Genomic DNA, 17,924 nt, shown 5'->3' with positions numbered 1-17,924 from the left:
ATTTTGAAATGTTTTCAAGAAATTGTCTTGAAAACAACAAATAAATATTTATGGCAAATTAATAAAAAACATAAAGCACTCAATTTGTTTAAAAGCCGGTTTTAGTTAATATTATTATGTTTTCTTTCGATAAAAAACTCACATTATTAAAAAAAAAATTTACAAATGTTTTTCTAATAAAAACAAAAAAATATTTGAAATTTAAATTTTATGCTGTCGAAAGTTCTTAACCACTTTTTTTTATTGATTTTTTCTTTTTTAAACAAATTTTAATGGGCCATTAAAAAAAAAGTAGAAAAATTATAGAAAAACAATCAATGTTTAAAATTAAAAATTTTTAATAAAATCTATGTAACCAGTTTTTGAAATTTGAAATTCAAATTAATTTGCCTTAGACTGTGTGGTGACGTCTTTGGTTTTTAATAAACAACAAATATTTAGTTAAGAATCAAACGTTTTTTCTTTTTTGTTTAATTTATAGTTTATAAATAGATGTTTTATTATTACTAATGTTGTTTTGTGTAAAGCTTGCCAAAAGAAATTAAATAATTTTGCAAAAATAATTTCTGAGAAAAAAACATGCCTTGAAGTTTAATAACTTTTGAACTTAATTTGAATTACAAATCAGCTAAAAATGTTCTGATCTTGTCAAGCGTTATATGTTGAAAAGGTTAGAAGGTAGAAAGAACGACACGTGAGAGAAAAATGCAGGAAGTTATCACTTAAGAAAGAAGTTTCTTAGCAAAATAAACTACTAAGAGACTAATTTTGATAATATTGTTTAAGAGTATGAGTAATGACAATTTCAAAGTCAGAATGGAAGCAAATTTGAGAGGATAACAATCCCCGTGAGAGTGTATAAATTGGTAGTAAGCATAGACCTACGATCCTAGCTATATTGGAAGTATATTAAGATCTTAAATTGTGTATAATTTGGGAGTATATATGAACTCATAATAACAACTAAATAGAGCAAATGTTGAAAGTATATTAAGATCTATAATAATAAGATTCAAGCCCTCCGATCGTAGCCTATTTGGGAACATTTTATGATAAACGATACTAAATTCAGAGTTCGATCAAGTCTAATTTAGTAAAATATACAAGCTAAGATTACGTCAACTTCGGACTCATAATGAAAACAAATTTGCGAGTATTAAAATCCTTATAATCCACTTAAAATTTTTAGTATAAAACCTACGATCGTAGCCACTTTGGAAACTTTTTTGATAAATGATCGATGCTTAATTCAGAGTACGATCAAGTTCAATTTAGTAAAATATAGAAGCTACGATTAGCGGCAATTTGTGAGTAAATAAAGACTGACGATTGAGTCTATTTGTGAATACGATCCAAGCTAATTTGGAGATATATATGGACTTATTATAAAAACAAAATGTATATTATGATCTCTAATATTAAGAGTTAAGACCTCCGATCGTATTCTATTTAAAAGTATTTTATGATAAACGATCGATGCTAAAGGACTATATATCTATAATATTTCGATTTATGTTAAACGATCGATGCTAAATTCAGAGTACGATAGGCTTTCATTTGTTAAAATATGGAAGCTATAATCTGAGAGTAAATAAAGACCGACGACTAGGTCTATTTGGAGATATATTTGGCCTTGAAATTTATAGTAATTTGGGAGTATTTAAAGAAGAACGATCGGTAATAATTTTGGAGTAAATATAGACTTATAATAGAAGCTATAAAACTCATTGGTACTAAGTAGACTTTAGACTAGTTCATACACTAGTCTATAGGCTAATTCAAAGACTAGTCCATAGACCAGTTCATAAACTAGTCTATAGGCTAGTTCAAAGATTAGTCAATATATATCAGCTCAAAAGTTTGTCTATAGTTTAATACATAAAGTAGTCTATAGACTACTTCATAGCCTAGTCAGTAGATTAGCCTATAAGTCATTCCCACGACAATTTGATCTCCGCTCCGGAACGATCCGATTCTCAATCGGCCAAAGATTGTCAACTCAGCAACAGCTGTATCAACCGGAAGTTTTTTTTTCCAGGAAGGAACATCCCGTTACAGCCAACCTGTTACAATAACAACAACATAAGTTAGTCCATAGAAAAGTTTTTTTGACTTGTCTATATACTTGTTCATAGATTAGTCCATAAACTAGTCCATGAACTAAACATGAATTAAGCAAATTCATAGACTGTTGCATTGACTAGGCTATAGCCTAGTTCATTCGTAGTCCATAGTTGACCACGAAGGTCAATTCCATAGATTAGGCTAGAAAATAGTGATAACAGACTAGTTCATAGACTAGTATATCAATAGTTTAGTTCATAGACTAGTCGATAGCCTGATTCATTGTCTAACCCATAGGCTAGTTCATAGAATTGTGCACATTCTAGTTTATTGAATAGTCCATAGACTAGTTCATAGACTAGTATATATACTAGTTCACAGTCTAGTCCATAGACTGGTACAAAGTCTACTCCAGACACTAGCGCGTGGACTATACGATATACAAGTTCATAGGTTAGTATATACACGAATCCAGAGGATAGTTCAAAGACTAGCCCTGAAATTAGTTCATTAGTTAATAAATATAATTAGTTAATAAATTAGTTAATAAATATATTTTTTTGTTAAAAATTTTTATTATTTTTTTTTATTGAAAATTTCATTTTTTAATTATTTCCTTTCTAACGGTTCAGATGCGAGAACTTGTATTCAAAATTAATTAAAATTTATATAGATTTCAACACAGATATTTATGGACATTTCGGAGCCTAATTATTCCATTTAATTAAATAACTTTGAGAGTGAAAAAAAGCGTTTAATAAACATATTCAAATATTTAAAAAAAAAGTTATAAATTTTTTTGGTTTTTTAAAAAATTTTATTTATTAAACAACAAAAAACCCACCTACAACTGGTTTTAATTTAATTATATACAACCCTAAATAATACACCTTTAAATAATTGATGTCTAATGATTATTAGTATTTGTATACGTACAAACAACAATTGAACAATTTATTAGCAAAGTCATTGGGTATAAAAAGTTTAAATGTTGGCTTGAAATATAATACTAACAAAATCATACTTCAAACAATTTGAAATGTAAATAAATAAACTTTAAAATATGAATCATTTTCTTAAAAATTTTATTTCAAAAAATAAATATTTAATTTAAAAAAAAAGCTCTTTCCCTTATAGAGTTAAATTGAAAATTATTTTAATTTATCTTTCATTATAATGTACTGCCTACAATTAGGTGCCACATAAACTAATTATTTATAACATACTTTCACATTGAAACTTAATTTAAATTGCTTAAACGTTTAAATTTGATGAAATTATCATTAATTAATATTAAAAATTTAACACGCGAAAATTATTAAAGTAAAAAATATGTATAATTAATTATTTTTCATTTTTTATATAGACTTTTGTTTATTATTATTTTTTAATATTAATAAGTTTTTTTTTCGATTTCTTTTATTAGCCTTGATAAATATGCAAGTTAATATTAGATTTTTTTTGTTATCTTTAGCTTCCGTCTCTTTTTGGTTTTTGTTTTAATGATAAATTATCTTTTTTTTTATATTTTTGTCTAAATACCAAACAATTTATTTTTTTATGGCAAAATGTTGTTATTGTTTTTGTTGCTGTCATTCAAAACACCTGTAAAGTTTGACATAATAATGTTGCGGGTAGATTTTTGAAGAAAAAAAAAATATCAAAATATAAAAAAAGTGACTAAGAAGATGTTATAAATAATGTTTATTAATAAATTGTGTTTATAATTTTGTTAATATATATAAATTTTATTAACATTGTCAAATGGACTTGGTAACATCTATAAATAAATACGCACGTTAGATGATTTTGAAACAAATTTTATGATTCAATTAAAGAACCGTATATATTCCCAAATTAGCTTTAATAATAGACCTTTTAATTCTGTGAAACAAACTTGAGGCAGTAGATTTCTATATACTCTTCCAAATAAGCTCGATCGCAGCTTTTTATACCATACCAAATCTACAAACATCTTATAACTCTACTCTCTTACTAACTCTTATAGTAAACCTATAAATATCTTAAATTCGCATCGATCCTAGATCCCTATATACTTCTATATACTAGTTTTTATTACATGACCCTAAGAGGACTCAATTACTTTCAAATTAGCTTTGATCGTTGGTCTTTGTTTACTCCAAAATTACCTGTAAAACTCAGTTTTTATATTAACATATTGAGATCGATCGCAAGATTATATATTCTCCCATATCTTATAGATCGTTTAGATTTAGATTTTGTTATTATAGCCCTTAAAATACTCTTTAATAAGCATCAATGGGTTTAGATTATGAGCTTTAAATATAAGTCTATATATATTCCGAAAGTAGTACCGATCGTTATTCTTTAAATGCTTTTAAATTAGGTTAAATTTTAAGTTCAAATATATTCTCAAATAGACTCAAACATCGGTCTTTCGCCAATTGTAGGTTTTATATTTTATTAAACTGAACTCGATCATACTGTGAATTAAGCATCGATCGTTTATCCTAAAATGCAAACAAATTGAACTCGTTTAAAGGAGTGTATATTCTCACAAATCTTATGGATCGTATATTTTGGAATTGTTTCTATATAATTATAAGTTATATATACTCTGAAGTTAATACCGATCGTTATTCTTTAAATATTCCCATATTAGGTTCAGTTTCAAGTCGAAATATATTCTCAAACGTCAGTCTTTATTTACTCACAGATTATCGCTAATCCAAGGTTCTATATTCTACCAAATTGAACTTGATCGTTCATTGAATTTAGCATCGATCGTTTGACATAAAATGCTTCCAAATAGCCTATGATCGGAGGTCTTAAATCTTAATATTATAGATCTTAATAAACACCCAACATTTGCTTCATTTAGTTTTAATTATAAGTCCATTAATACCCCCAAATTAGACTCAATTTCCGATCTTTATACCCTTGCAAATTAGGTTGTATCGTGGATACTTATTTAGTCTCAAATTGCTTCTAATCGTATGTTTGTTTCAATATAATTATAAGTTAAGTATACTCTGAAATTAGAACCGATCGTTATTCACTAAATATTCCCATATTAGGTTCAGTTTCAATCCAAATATATTCTCAAATTAGTCTCAAACGTCAGTATTTATTTACTCACAGATTGTCGCTAATCCAAGGTTCTATATATTACCAAACTTGATCGTTCTTGTAATTTCTCATCGATCGTTTATCATAAAATGCTTTCAAATAGGCTCGATCGGAAAACTTAAATCTTAATATTCTAAATCTTAATATACACTCAACATTTACTTCATTTTGTTTTAATTATAAGACAATATATACTCTCAAATTAGACTCAATTTCCGATCTTTATACACTTGCAAGCTAGCTTGGATCGTGGGTTATTTACTCTCAAATTACTGCTAATCGTAGGTTTTATATTCTTACAATTTGAACACGCTCATGGGGATTCTTATACTAGCAAACTTGTTTCCAGTATGACTCCGAAATTGACATCGCTCAAAGGTCTTAAAATGCTCGATCATAGTTCTTACATCCTAATATTATAGGTCTTAATATACTTCCAATATTCATCAGTCTTTATTTACTTCTAAGTTAACGCTTATCGTATGGTTTATACTATACCCAATTGAACTCGATCGTAAGGGTTTTTGTCCTCGCGAATTTCTTTCAATTATGAGTCTGAGTTTAGAAAAGATCGTTGATCTTAAACTACGTTTTAGTTCTTAATAATATATGTATATCTTAATACAATCCCAAGAAAAGTTGATTTAGTTTTCTAAGTATATATCTACTTCCAATTAAGACTCAATTATAGATTCTTATATTCTTCGAAATTCGATTTGATCGTCGATCTTTATTGACTTCCAAATTACTGCTAAACATAGGTTTTATATTCTTTCAGATTGAACTTGATCGTAAAAGTTTCTTGTCTAGCAATTGTGCTCTGAAATAGCAGCGATCATTGATCATACACTACTCTCAAATTAGACTAAATATCAGATCTTTCAATATTTGCCATATTAGCTTTGATCGTCGATCTTTATCTGCTTTCAAATTTCCGCTAAATGTAAGTTTTATATTCCATCAAATTGAACTTAATTGTTGAAGTTTATAGTTGGTCAAATCTGAGAATACAAATACTCTGAAATTAGCATCGATCGTTGATCTTAAAATACTCTCAAACATGTTCCATCGGAGCTCTTAGATCTTTATGTTATAGATCTTAATATATACCTAAATTAGTTCAGTTCGTAAGTTTTTTATTCTAAATAATTAAACTCGTTCGTAACAGTTCTTATTCTAGCAAATTAGCTGTGAAATTAGCATTGATCGTAGATCTTAAACTAACCCTAAGTTGATCGGTTGGAACGGTTTCAGCTCTAAATATTATAGATCTTAATAAAGTTCCATATTAGCTTCCATTATATACACATAAGTACTCCCTAATTGTGGTCATTTTCAGATCTTTTTATACTTCCAAATTAGTTTTAATCATCGATCTTTATTGACTTTATAAAACGGCCGCTAATTCTAGTTTTAGTATTCCAGCAAACTGATGACGATCGTTGAAGTTTTATGCCCGCAAATTAGCATCAATATAAGACTAAAAATACTCGGAAATTAACATCGATCGTTGAGCTTAAAATACTTTCAAATAAGATTGATCATAGGTATGTGATCTTTATATTACAGATCTTAATATATTCCCAAATTAGGTTTGATTATATATATTATATTAGCTTCCATCTTATAGACCTTTAATTCCAATTTTTTACTACCGTGGGTCATTTATTAATCTTAAATTAGTCTCGATCATTGATCTTAACTCCCACTTTTTTTCTTAGCTCCTTTTTCTATTTGAGTAAATATACTGAAAATATAGATCTTAACACATTTAACCGCTTTTAAACCTTAAAATTTCAAGTTTTCCTTAAAAGCAAAAATAATTTGATTAGGTTTAATTTTATCTATTTTAACAACCACTTGTATTTTTGACCACAAACTGTCAGGCAATTTTAATATATTTTTTTCATTTTTGGAAAATAATTGACCATAAATTTTTAATATGTATGCAGATATTTGCACCAATATCTGTTTTAATTATAAACAAACAAGAAAAAATTATAACAAAAATTTTCAAAATAGATTAAATAAATTTTTCTTATGTGTTTACGTCAAAACAACAAATATAAAACATTTAATAAAATGACAAAAAAATTATAAATTTATAATTTGCAAAAAACAAAGTATTTTAAAAATATATGGTGTGTTCTTGTAGATTATTTAGCGAATAACATTGAAAATTGTAATATAAATACAGTGGATCAAAAATTTAAAAGAAATATAAAAACCCAAGAAAGGATTTATTCATTATAGTTTAAAATTAAAAGTAATTTTGAAAAAAAGTTGTTTTTATTAAAATTATTTTCAACTTTTTTCTTTTTTGTCCCATAACTTTTGTGTTATACTGTATTAGAATTTGACTTGTTATAAATAAAATAATTTGATTAAATCAATTGACAAAATAATACCAACGTCATAATAACAACAAAAACAATCAGCAAAAAAACATTTTTTCAACAAATTTTTATAATAAATAACTGGCAGATGGTGGAGCTAATCACTTAACTAGCCACTGGTAATGAAACTGGTAATGCAAGTAATTATTTCACCCCAAGGGAAAAACAAACTTAAGAAATGATCTTAATACAATTTTCTTGTTTGAATCACTTTCCTAACAAGTAATTCATTAGCCCTAAAAACACTGCCGGGTAAATTGAAAAGCTTTTTGAGGGCCTGTAGTTGTTGGAGTATCTATGTGCTGATGTTTGTGTTTAAATATGTTCGTGTTTGTGTTAATTTTTATTCTAATATGACAACAATAACAATATAACAATAAAGAGATTAAATAAAAATTAATTAAATAATGGTGAAATAATAAATTATCATTATTTTTTTTTTTGGTTTTGTGGAAAAATCACAAATTTAACTTAAATTTATAAACAAAATAATTAAAATGAATGCAAAAAAAAAAAAATAACAAATGAAGGTATTTTAAGTATTTTAAGAACAAATAACAATAAAAATATAATTTGTAATTCAAATATTTAGAATAATTTATAAAAAAAAAATCTCTCAGCGCCAATCAAACAAAATTTTCCAACATAATTAATGAGGTTATATTGTATTTCATAGGTCTATAAATATTCTTTATATAAGTAGCTATCATAGATCTCAAATAGGTTTCGATAATATATCGTAATATGCTCCCTAATTAACTGTGATCTAAGACAATAAATTGAATTATATAGTAGATTGTTATATACTATCGAATAAGCTACGATCGTCGATCTTAATATACTCTGAAATTAAGTTCAATCGGAGGTTTTAGTATATTCTTAAATAGCTCCAATTGGAGAACTTTACATAAATCTTAATAAACTTCCAAACTAGCTGCAAACGTTGGTCTTTATATTCACTCAAATACGCTTCGATCGCAGATCATTATATATTCTCATATAAGGATCTATTATACAACTTAATATACATCCAAAAGAAGCATTATTCGTACTGCCAATCAGAGACCTTAGATCTTAAAATACTACAAGCTTATCGTCGATCACAGATCATTATATATCCCTAAATTAGGATCTATCATACATCTTAATATACACCCAAAACAAGCTTTATTCGTACGAACAATTTTGTTTCAATCAGAGACCTTAGATCTTAAAATACTACAAACTTATCGTCGATCGAAGATCCTAAATATGATTAGATCATTGATCTTTATAAACTTTCAAATTAGCGTTAAACGTAGGTCTTTATATTGACTCAAAAAATACCTTCATATTAGGATCTATCAAACATCTTGATATACACCCAAAACAAGCTTTAGTCGTACTGACAATTTTGTTTCAATCAGAGAGCTTAGATCTTAAAATACAACAAACTTATCCTCGATCGAGGATCCTAAATAAGCTTAGCTAGTTGATCTTCATATACAACCGATTAAACTTCGATCGCAGATCTCAGTATATTATCATGTTAGGGGCCTTAAATACTACAAGATCATCGTAAATCTTCTATAGGGAAAAATAGTATTTCACAATTTGATTTAATCATAGGTCGCTATATACTTTAACCAAAATACTTAGAAATTTCTTAGATACTTTCGGTCTATCATGACCCATACTATAGACAGCATTATAGTGAAGATTATATACTGGATTATACTCAAGATTATAGACTGGACTATAATCAAGTTTACAGAATGAACTATAGGTAAGACTTCAGGATGGACTATAGTCAAGATTAGAGTTTCGACTATAGTCTAGACTGTATAATAAACTTTTATTATTCGGCTTTAGTCAAGAGCATAGATTTGATTATAATGAAGACTCTAGACAGAACTGCAGTCAAGATAACAGATTGGAGAAGGGACTATAGTCAAGACTATATGTAGAACTACAGTTTTGTAGACTGTAGACTAGACTGGACTATAGTCATGACTATATACGGGAATATAGTCAAAAATATAGACTGGACTAAGTAAGATTATAGACTGGATTATACTAAATACTATAGATAAAACTATAGGTCATGACCATAGACTAGACTATAGTCAACACTATAGACTGAACTATAGTCAAGACTATAGACTGGACTATAGACTGGACTATAGTCATGACTATATACGGGAATATAGTCAAAACTATAATCAATACTATAGGCTGGACTAAAGAAGATTATAGACTGGATTATACTAAATACTATAGATATGACTATAGCCTAGACAATATTCAAGATTTAAGACTGAACTACAGTCAAGACTATATATGGGACGATAGTCAAGACAATATACTGAACTATAGCCAAGATTATATAATGGATAAGTCAAGACCATAGACTGGACTAGTTAAGACTATAGGTTACACAAATCAAGATTGGACGTTACTCAAGACTATAGACGATATTATAATCAAGTCTATAGGCTGGACTATATGCAGTACTACAAACTGGATTATACAAAAGACTGGACTATAGTTAAGACTTTAGATAGGTCTGTAGTAAAGATTACAAGTTGGACTATAGTGAAGACTACAGATTGAACTATAGTCAAGACTATAGATTGAACTATAGTCAGGACTATAGACTTGTTTATATTCAAGACTATAGACGGGATTATAGTCAAGTCTATAGACTGGACTATATACAAGACTATATTCTGGACTATAATCAATACTATTAACAAGATTATAGTAAAGACTGAACTATAGTCAAGACTTTAGACTGGACTATAGTCTTATAAAGCTTTTAAAATATGTATTTGATCCATTTTTTTTGCTCAACAAACATTTTCTTTAACACAAATTTCTAGATCAAAAATTTCAATTTAATCGTTAAACATATTTTTCTTATTAGTTTTCTTTTAATTTCTCTGCCTAACAACAAACATGTTCTCGTCTAAAATTATTGTGATCTCAGCGATGAATGTATACAAGAAGAAGAAAAAAATATCTACAAATTTAAATTTGAAAATAAAAATTGTCCGTCTGTCTGTCAGCAGCATTCAAAAAATAGAAATACAATGTCAGACCAAAAGAAGAGAAAAACACACACACACCCAATGTGCAAATACATATGTACACACAATTATAGTGAGTGTTATTAAAAAAAAAAAAAATTTAAGATTATCCACCATCTGACACTTAGAAATTTTTTTTTTTTTCAATTTTTTCAAATTTTCTTATAAAATTATAAACAATGTTGCGTTAAGTTATAAAATTGTTTAGCAAAATAATTTAAGACACATGTTGGCATCTAAATCTTTGTTTTTTTTATTTTTTTACTCATATTATTGATTTTTCTTTATTAATTATAATTTAAATAGAATTTTAGTTGATAATTTAATTAAAATTATAGAAAAAAACAAAAGTTTCACTTTCTTTCACTTTTCATAGAATGTAGCACAACCGACACACATATACAGTCATTCATACACACACACACACACACACTCACTTATCCATTTTAGTTGGGGGCATTTGAAATTATTTGACACATCACTTGTTTATTGTTTTTTTTTTTTTATAATAGAATTATAATTATTTAAATTTAATTTTGATAATGTTAATTTTGTTTTCTAACTAAACCAACATACATGTTGAGAATTTTTTAAGATTTTTTTAGTTTTGTTTTTTTGGAATTTAAACCATAATTTAGCAGTGTATTTGTTAAACACTGCTGTTCGTTTGATTATTCTAACAGTTTAATTTGTTTGTATAACAATTTCTAAAATTAGAAATTTATTTTTGAGTTTTGCTTTATTATTGATAAGAATAATGTTTGATTTTAAAACTGTTGTTTTAAGACTAAAACTTAAAAGTAAATAAAATGTCGATAATTTAAGAAAATTCATGAAATTATATTTCGTAGAAGAGACAGTTCAAAAAAAGAATGCATTGTTAACAGGAGTTAGAGAAAATTAAAACAAAAATTTTACTAAAACTAATAACACTGGCCAACGAAATGAAATTTTGGACCTTTCAACTTTTCAAACCAAATGGTTTCTCTTTATATGGCCTTGAAATTTTATATAATTATAAAAATATATTTAGGTACGTTTAAGGGTTAATACAGATTTGTTTGATGTCATTATATGTTTATACGGGTCTTTATTATATACATATTTTTCTTAGGTTTCATTTAAATCGGTTGCAAATGAAATAATATTTCACTACGGAAAGTTTCCCAATATTGACTTGGACCTTTACAGTTTATGGGTTAATATTATTCGATTTCACTAAAACTTCAGATATGTGTGTTCTATAATATGAATTTGTATATTCTGAAAAGGTTTTATATAAAAACAGTGGTAAAATGGGTAGTACACAGGCCGATAAAATTTGAAAAAAAGTCGAAACCCTGAGTCCATGTTATACTTTTTTAAAGGATTAAGCCGCATTGAATCTGAATCAGAACGAATTAGATTTGCTCCATCACCTCTGTAATTTGAGAAATCGTGTCCTGAAATTTGAAAAAACGCCATTTTCGTCAACTTTTGAGACATAGAACAGCGCCAAGACAACTTTATTTATAGCATATTGTATAACGTCTGAAGGTCCATTCTTTAAATATTATATAAAGGCTTAACATCAGACATATCTTCCTTCTTCTTTGAGATATCGTCAGCTAAAGCTTGAAAACTTATGGTTTTCGATATATTCATGGTATTAGGGTATTAGACTTTGTAAACATTGTTTAAAACGAACAAAAATATTGGATCCACACCTACCTAAGGGTGTTTCAATCGTCTCAAAATCACTTTCTGATACGATTTAACAATGTCTGTCCGTCCGTCCGTCAACTTCAAAGGATGATATCTGTTGAAAACGCGTTAGAGTCCAAACGGTACGAGCTAGAGAGCTGAAATTTTGCACAAATATTTATAGTTGATGCAATTTGTTTGGCACGATTTCACCTGTGTTCTCTTTAGAAAATTCTATAACTCATATAACTGGCTTAAAACAACATATATAGCAATGAAACTTGACATAAACAAGTCTAATATGTAGTTGAGGCAATTTGTTCGGTATGGAAAATGGACAATATAGGTCTACGATTTCACCTATCCCCCATATAATCTATTCTTTAGAAAATTACTATAACTCAGATAACTGGCTTAAAAGAAACATGTATAGCAATGAAATTCAACATAAACAAGTTTTATAGGAACCAACATGTTTTTATCAAATTTTATGAGGATCGGTCGATAATTGACCCTACCGCCCCATATAAGGTCCCCTTCAAGATATGACTATAAAGCTCATAACTCACTTTAGTAAAGCAACAAATTTCGACATAAATAAGTTATATCGGAACATAAATCTTCCGACTTAATTTTATAAAGATCGGACCGTACCCCCTATATAAGGTACCCCTCAGAAATTTACTATAACGCTCATAACTTGCTACAAAATTCTAGTATTGCAATGAAATTCGACATATACATGTTTTATAGAAACTAAAATCTGTCTATTAGACATTATAAGGATCGGTCTATAATTGAACCTAACAAGTTTCCTAATTTCAGAAGAACCCATTTCATTGAATTATCGGTATAACAGTGAAACACGCCCCACATTGTGACGGTGCTCTAACGAGTGAATAGTATTGGATACCCTACTGTCACCGATAAGTACCTTCAACCTCTCCTGTACGCGGTCGTCTAGCCCTAAAATAGACTTTGAAGCAAAGGTCCATGCATGAGAGTTGTATTTCATTCAGATGGAGTGAAGTAGGTATCGTCTAGCAGCGATTTACTTTAATGCTTCCATTCGACACTTGAAATATGAGTCCATCAAGAGCTTCTGATATTGATGCAGCAACATGATCTGCTGCGAAAAAAGAACTTCCAAAGTACTGAAAAAGTGATGACTTCAACACAGGCTTATCATAGGATGGATGTCCTTTTTATTTGTTTCCAAATTCACTACTTCTGAAGTCATTCTTAAGAAGTAATTTTTATGCTCTTTTTTTGTGAAAGTTTTCGGAAGTCTTTAAACATTACTTCCTTAGTGCTACTTTTGGAGTGGTGATAAAAGTTATACTTTTGGAAGTACTTCGTTTTATTTTGCTGGGGTATCACCCTACTATCTATATAACGATATTTATTGCTTAAATTGTAAGAAATATGAAAAGGATCGAATCATATAGTATAGAACCACTCTTTCAGAAATTCACTTGAAATGTATATGGCACATGATTTGATGGGTGGCTATATAAGATTCGAGCGGCATAGCCGAATATATGTATAACAGTTTTACTTGTTTAAATTTATTCTTTTTTAAAGTTTTATTTTTTTATTATTAATTTTATTTATTTGGAAAAATATGTTTGTGTTACTTTTATTTTTAAAATTTAATTATTTAAAAGTTTTTAAAATTTATTTTATTATTTAACAAATTTTTTATAATTTTTTTTTTATTATTTAAGGGTATTTTATTATTTACATTTAATATATATTTTTTTGTAAAACAATTTTAATTTTTTTTATTATTATTTATAGTTATTTTATTATTTAATTTTTTTAATTACAATTTTTTATTATTTATATTTAATTATTTTTTTTCCAATTATATTTTATGGTCTTTATTTTAAATTATTTATATTTTTTATTATTTTTATTATTATTATTATTTATAGTTATTTTATTATATTTATATTTAATTATTTTTTTCCAATTATATTTTATGGTCTTTGTTTTAAATTATTTATATTTTTTTTGTTATTTATATATTTTTTATTATTTATATTTATTTTAATTATAATTATTTGTAAAATATTTTTTAATAATTTTTTATTATTATTTATAGTTATTTTATTATTAATATTTAATTACTTTTTTTCCAATTATATTTTATGGTCTTTATTTTAAATTTATATTTGTTTATTATTTATTATTAATATTTTTTAATATATTTATATTCATTTTAATTATAATTATTTGTAAAATAATTTTAATTAATTTTTTATTATTATTTATAGTTATTTTATTATTTATATTTTATGTATTCAAAATATAAAAATTTTTATTATTATATACATTTTATATATATATATTTTTAATTAATTATTTATTATTTTAATATTATTTATATATTCTTTAATTATTTATAAGTATTTTATTTATATAATTATATATATGTGTAAATTAATTACAAATATTTTTTTTATTATTTATATTTTATTGTTTTTATTTTTATTATTCTAAAATATTTAGTTTTCATTTTAAATTATTTATTTATTATTTTAATATTATTTTTATATTATTTTATTATTTATATAATTATATATTTATTTATTATTTTAATATTTTTTTTATTACATTTGTTATTATTATTATTATTATTATTATTATTCTAAATATATTGTAGTTTTTATTTTTAATTATTTATTTATTATTTTGATATTATTTTTATATTATTTTATTATTTATAGTTATTTATTATTTATATAATTAAATATTTATTTATTATATTAATATATTTTATTATTATAGGTTTTTAATTATTATATATTATTGTTTTTATTTTATTATTCTAAATATATTATAGTTTTTATTTTAAATTATTTATTTATTATTTATTATTATTTTTATTTTTTATTATTTGGATATTTTATTTTTTTTTATTTCATTTATTATATAATTATTTTATATTTAATATTTTGTTTTAAATTTTTAATTAGTTACTTTTTTGGAAAAGATTTTTAGTATATTTTATAATAAATAATTTAAATATATATTTTTTTTTATTTTAATATTTTATTAGAATTCTTTTTATTTTATTAACTTTCTTAATAATTAATAAAAAATTATAAAAAATTAACAATTTTCTTAAAAAAATGTCCAACATATTGAACAATATGTTTCACAAATTTCCAAAATTTTTCCTTGAAACAACAACAAAACAAACAACTACCCCACTTTTTATTTCTTAAGGCCTCCACTCAATCCAGCAAAATTTTAAAACAAAAAAAAAATTAACACAAGCGCTTTCATTTTTCAAAACAAGGAGTAAAAAGAGAGAGGAGGAGGTAAAGGGGTCTTCAGCAAAAAAAAAAAAAAAGAAAAAGTGAAAATATGTTTCATATTTGATTTAATGTTTTTTTATTATTTGTTTAAATTGCTGTTAAACACAAACACGTTTGAAATCATTATTTTTTGCTATTTTTCAGTTTAAAGATGTTTAAAAAAGAGATTTAGTATAAAAAAAAATGTTTTTATTTTTATAAATAAAATATATATAGAAAAAACAACAACAACTGAATAGAGAGATAGTTACAGACAAAGATACTATATAGATAGATAGAAAAAAAAGACCAACCGTTAAAATTATTGTGGATTCCGTATTTTAAAACATTGGCATAGGGGGCTGGTTGCACATATACAGGTTGCTGGCTTTTTTTTGTTGCTGCTGCTGCTACTGTTGTTGCAATAAAACGTCACACACAGAGAAGACAGAGGTTGAAACACAGAATGAAGGCAACACGAAAAAAACTATATAATTTTGTTGTATTTTTTTTTTTTTTTTTTCTTTATTTAATAATTTTTTCAATTTTGTTTAACATTAAATGTTAAAGAAAAAAATTTCCAAAAAAAATCTACAACAATTTAAAACACTTTTGTAAATTGCAACAAATTGTTAAAGAAAAACAATAATTAAAAATCTTGTGTATGAGTTGTAAAGGTGGTGGGCTTGTTGTCAGCAGGGGCGTGGTTGCAATAAATTCAATTAAATACTTTAGCTGCCTTTAAAATTTTTCTTCTTCTTCTCAATTTATTAAAATTCAATACAAATTTTTTTTTCTAAAAATTTCTTTTTGTTTCTGTTGTATTTTTTTCGTAAATTATTCTTATTTGCTTTTTAATTTTTCTTTTTTGAAATTTTTCATTAACACACTCACACCTCAAGTGTAATTGTATAAAAAAAATTTTTCTTTTTTTTTTTTTTCTTTTAAAAGATTTTTTTTTTTTTGTAAATTTTATTAAACACTTTATTTTAGATTTTCATGGGAAAATAAAATTAAAGAAAATTAAGCCCTAAATTAAAATTTTCTTTTCTTTTAATAAAATTAAACTTTAATAGTTATTTTTTCTTCTTTTATTAATATTAATATAATGTGGATTTTTTTCTAATAAATTTACAAGTCAGTCTATATTTAATTAAAAAATAGCATAGACTCTAGAATTACTGTAAACCGTCACGTTTTAAGTATTGAATCGTACTAAAATCCAATTGTTGAGCTTAATGCCAGTTGAGTTAAAGTAAATGGCATAAATAAAAGCACTCTTTTAAAAATAAAAATAAAAAAACTCAAACTATTTATTAAAATCGTAAAAAAGCTTTTTTTAAGCACTTTACTCACTCACTCAATTAAGCACTCACTCAGCTCTTTGGCCAACCTACACACGAACTTGCTCTCCTACTTGCTGGGTACAGTTTGTTTATAACAACTTTTACTTTATTCTATTATATATTTTTTTTGTATTTTTTTTTGTATTTTTTATCTATATTTTTTTTCTTATTTAATGACGTCACATTTTCTATCAGGCCCACCTCATATATACAATTCCCTTTTAATTGTTGTTTGTTTTTGTAATGTCTTCTTCTAGTTTAAAGATTTTTTTCTAATGCTACACTCACCTCCCCATACTTTAAACACAAACTTACACACACACTCATATATACATACATATACATTTCAGTGATAAAATATATCTCTAATAGGTTTGAAAGTTTGATGCTGTTGCTATAAAAGAGAGAGAGAGAGAGAGAGAGGATGGCTCTGTTATTAACAGTATGATGAGACAGTATGTGACAGATATGGAAAATTCGATAGTAATGTACTTCCAACAGTACTTTTTGACATAGAGAAACACCGCAAAATCCACACGCTATATTAAGTACTTATTAGACAGGACTAGTATATTAGAGTCAACAGACTAGTTCATAGCCTAGTCAACAGAGTAGTACATAGAGCTGTCAACATACTAGACAGTAGACTAGTGAAAAATCTAGAGTATATGTATGCTAGTCCATATACAAGCCAATAGATAAGGCGCTAGACAAGTCCATAGAATAGTCAGTAGACTGGGTCATAGGCTATCGATTGATCCACAGTCTACTTAGCAGAGTAATCCATAGCCTAGTCAATAAAGTAGTCCATAGACAAGTCACTAAACTATTTCATTTAATAGGCCGGAGACTAGTCCATAGAATATTCCATAGACTAGCCAATAGAGTAGACCACAACCTAGTCAATACAATAATCCATAGACTAGTTATTAGCCTAGCCAATAGACTATA

At 25.9% G+C, this 17,924-nt stretch overlaps 1 protein-coding gene across 1 annotated transcript in view; it reads right to left on the bottom strand.

Moving 5' to 3' along the window:
* The window catches only part of LOC119607197 (terminal nucleotidyltransferase 5C), a 29,043-nt gene extending 11,456 nt beyond the window's left edge, over positions 1 to 17,587 (bottom strand). The window contains exon 1 of the mRNA XM_037961006.1: positions 15,942 to 17,587. The gene's annotated coding sequence lies outside the window, so the exon portion shown is untranslated. The remainder of the gene's footprint in view (positions 1 to 15,941) is intronic.
* Positions 17,588 to 17,924: the final 337 nt, after the last annotated feature.

This window comes from Lucilia sericata, unplaced genomic scaffold (genome assembly GCF_015586225.1).
Source record: "Lucilia sericata isolate MDLA Ls3-8-SP2 unplaced genomic scaffold, ASM1558622v1 Contig000673F_arrow, whole genome shotgun sequence".
NCBI lineage: Eukaryota > Metazoa > Arthropoda > Insecta > Diptera > Calliphoridae > Lucilia > Lucilia sericata.
Note: the sequence above shows the minus strand (reverse complement) of the source record. Positions and strands in the feature narration are given on the sequence as shown.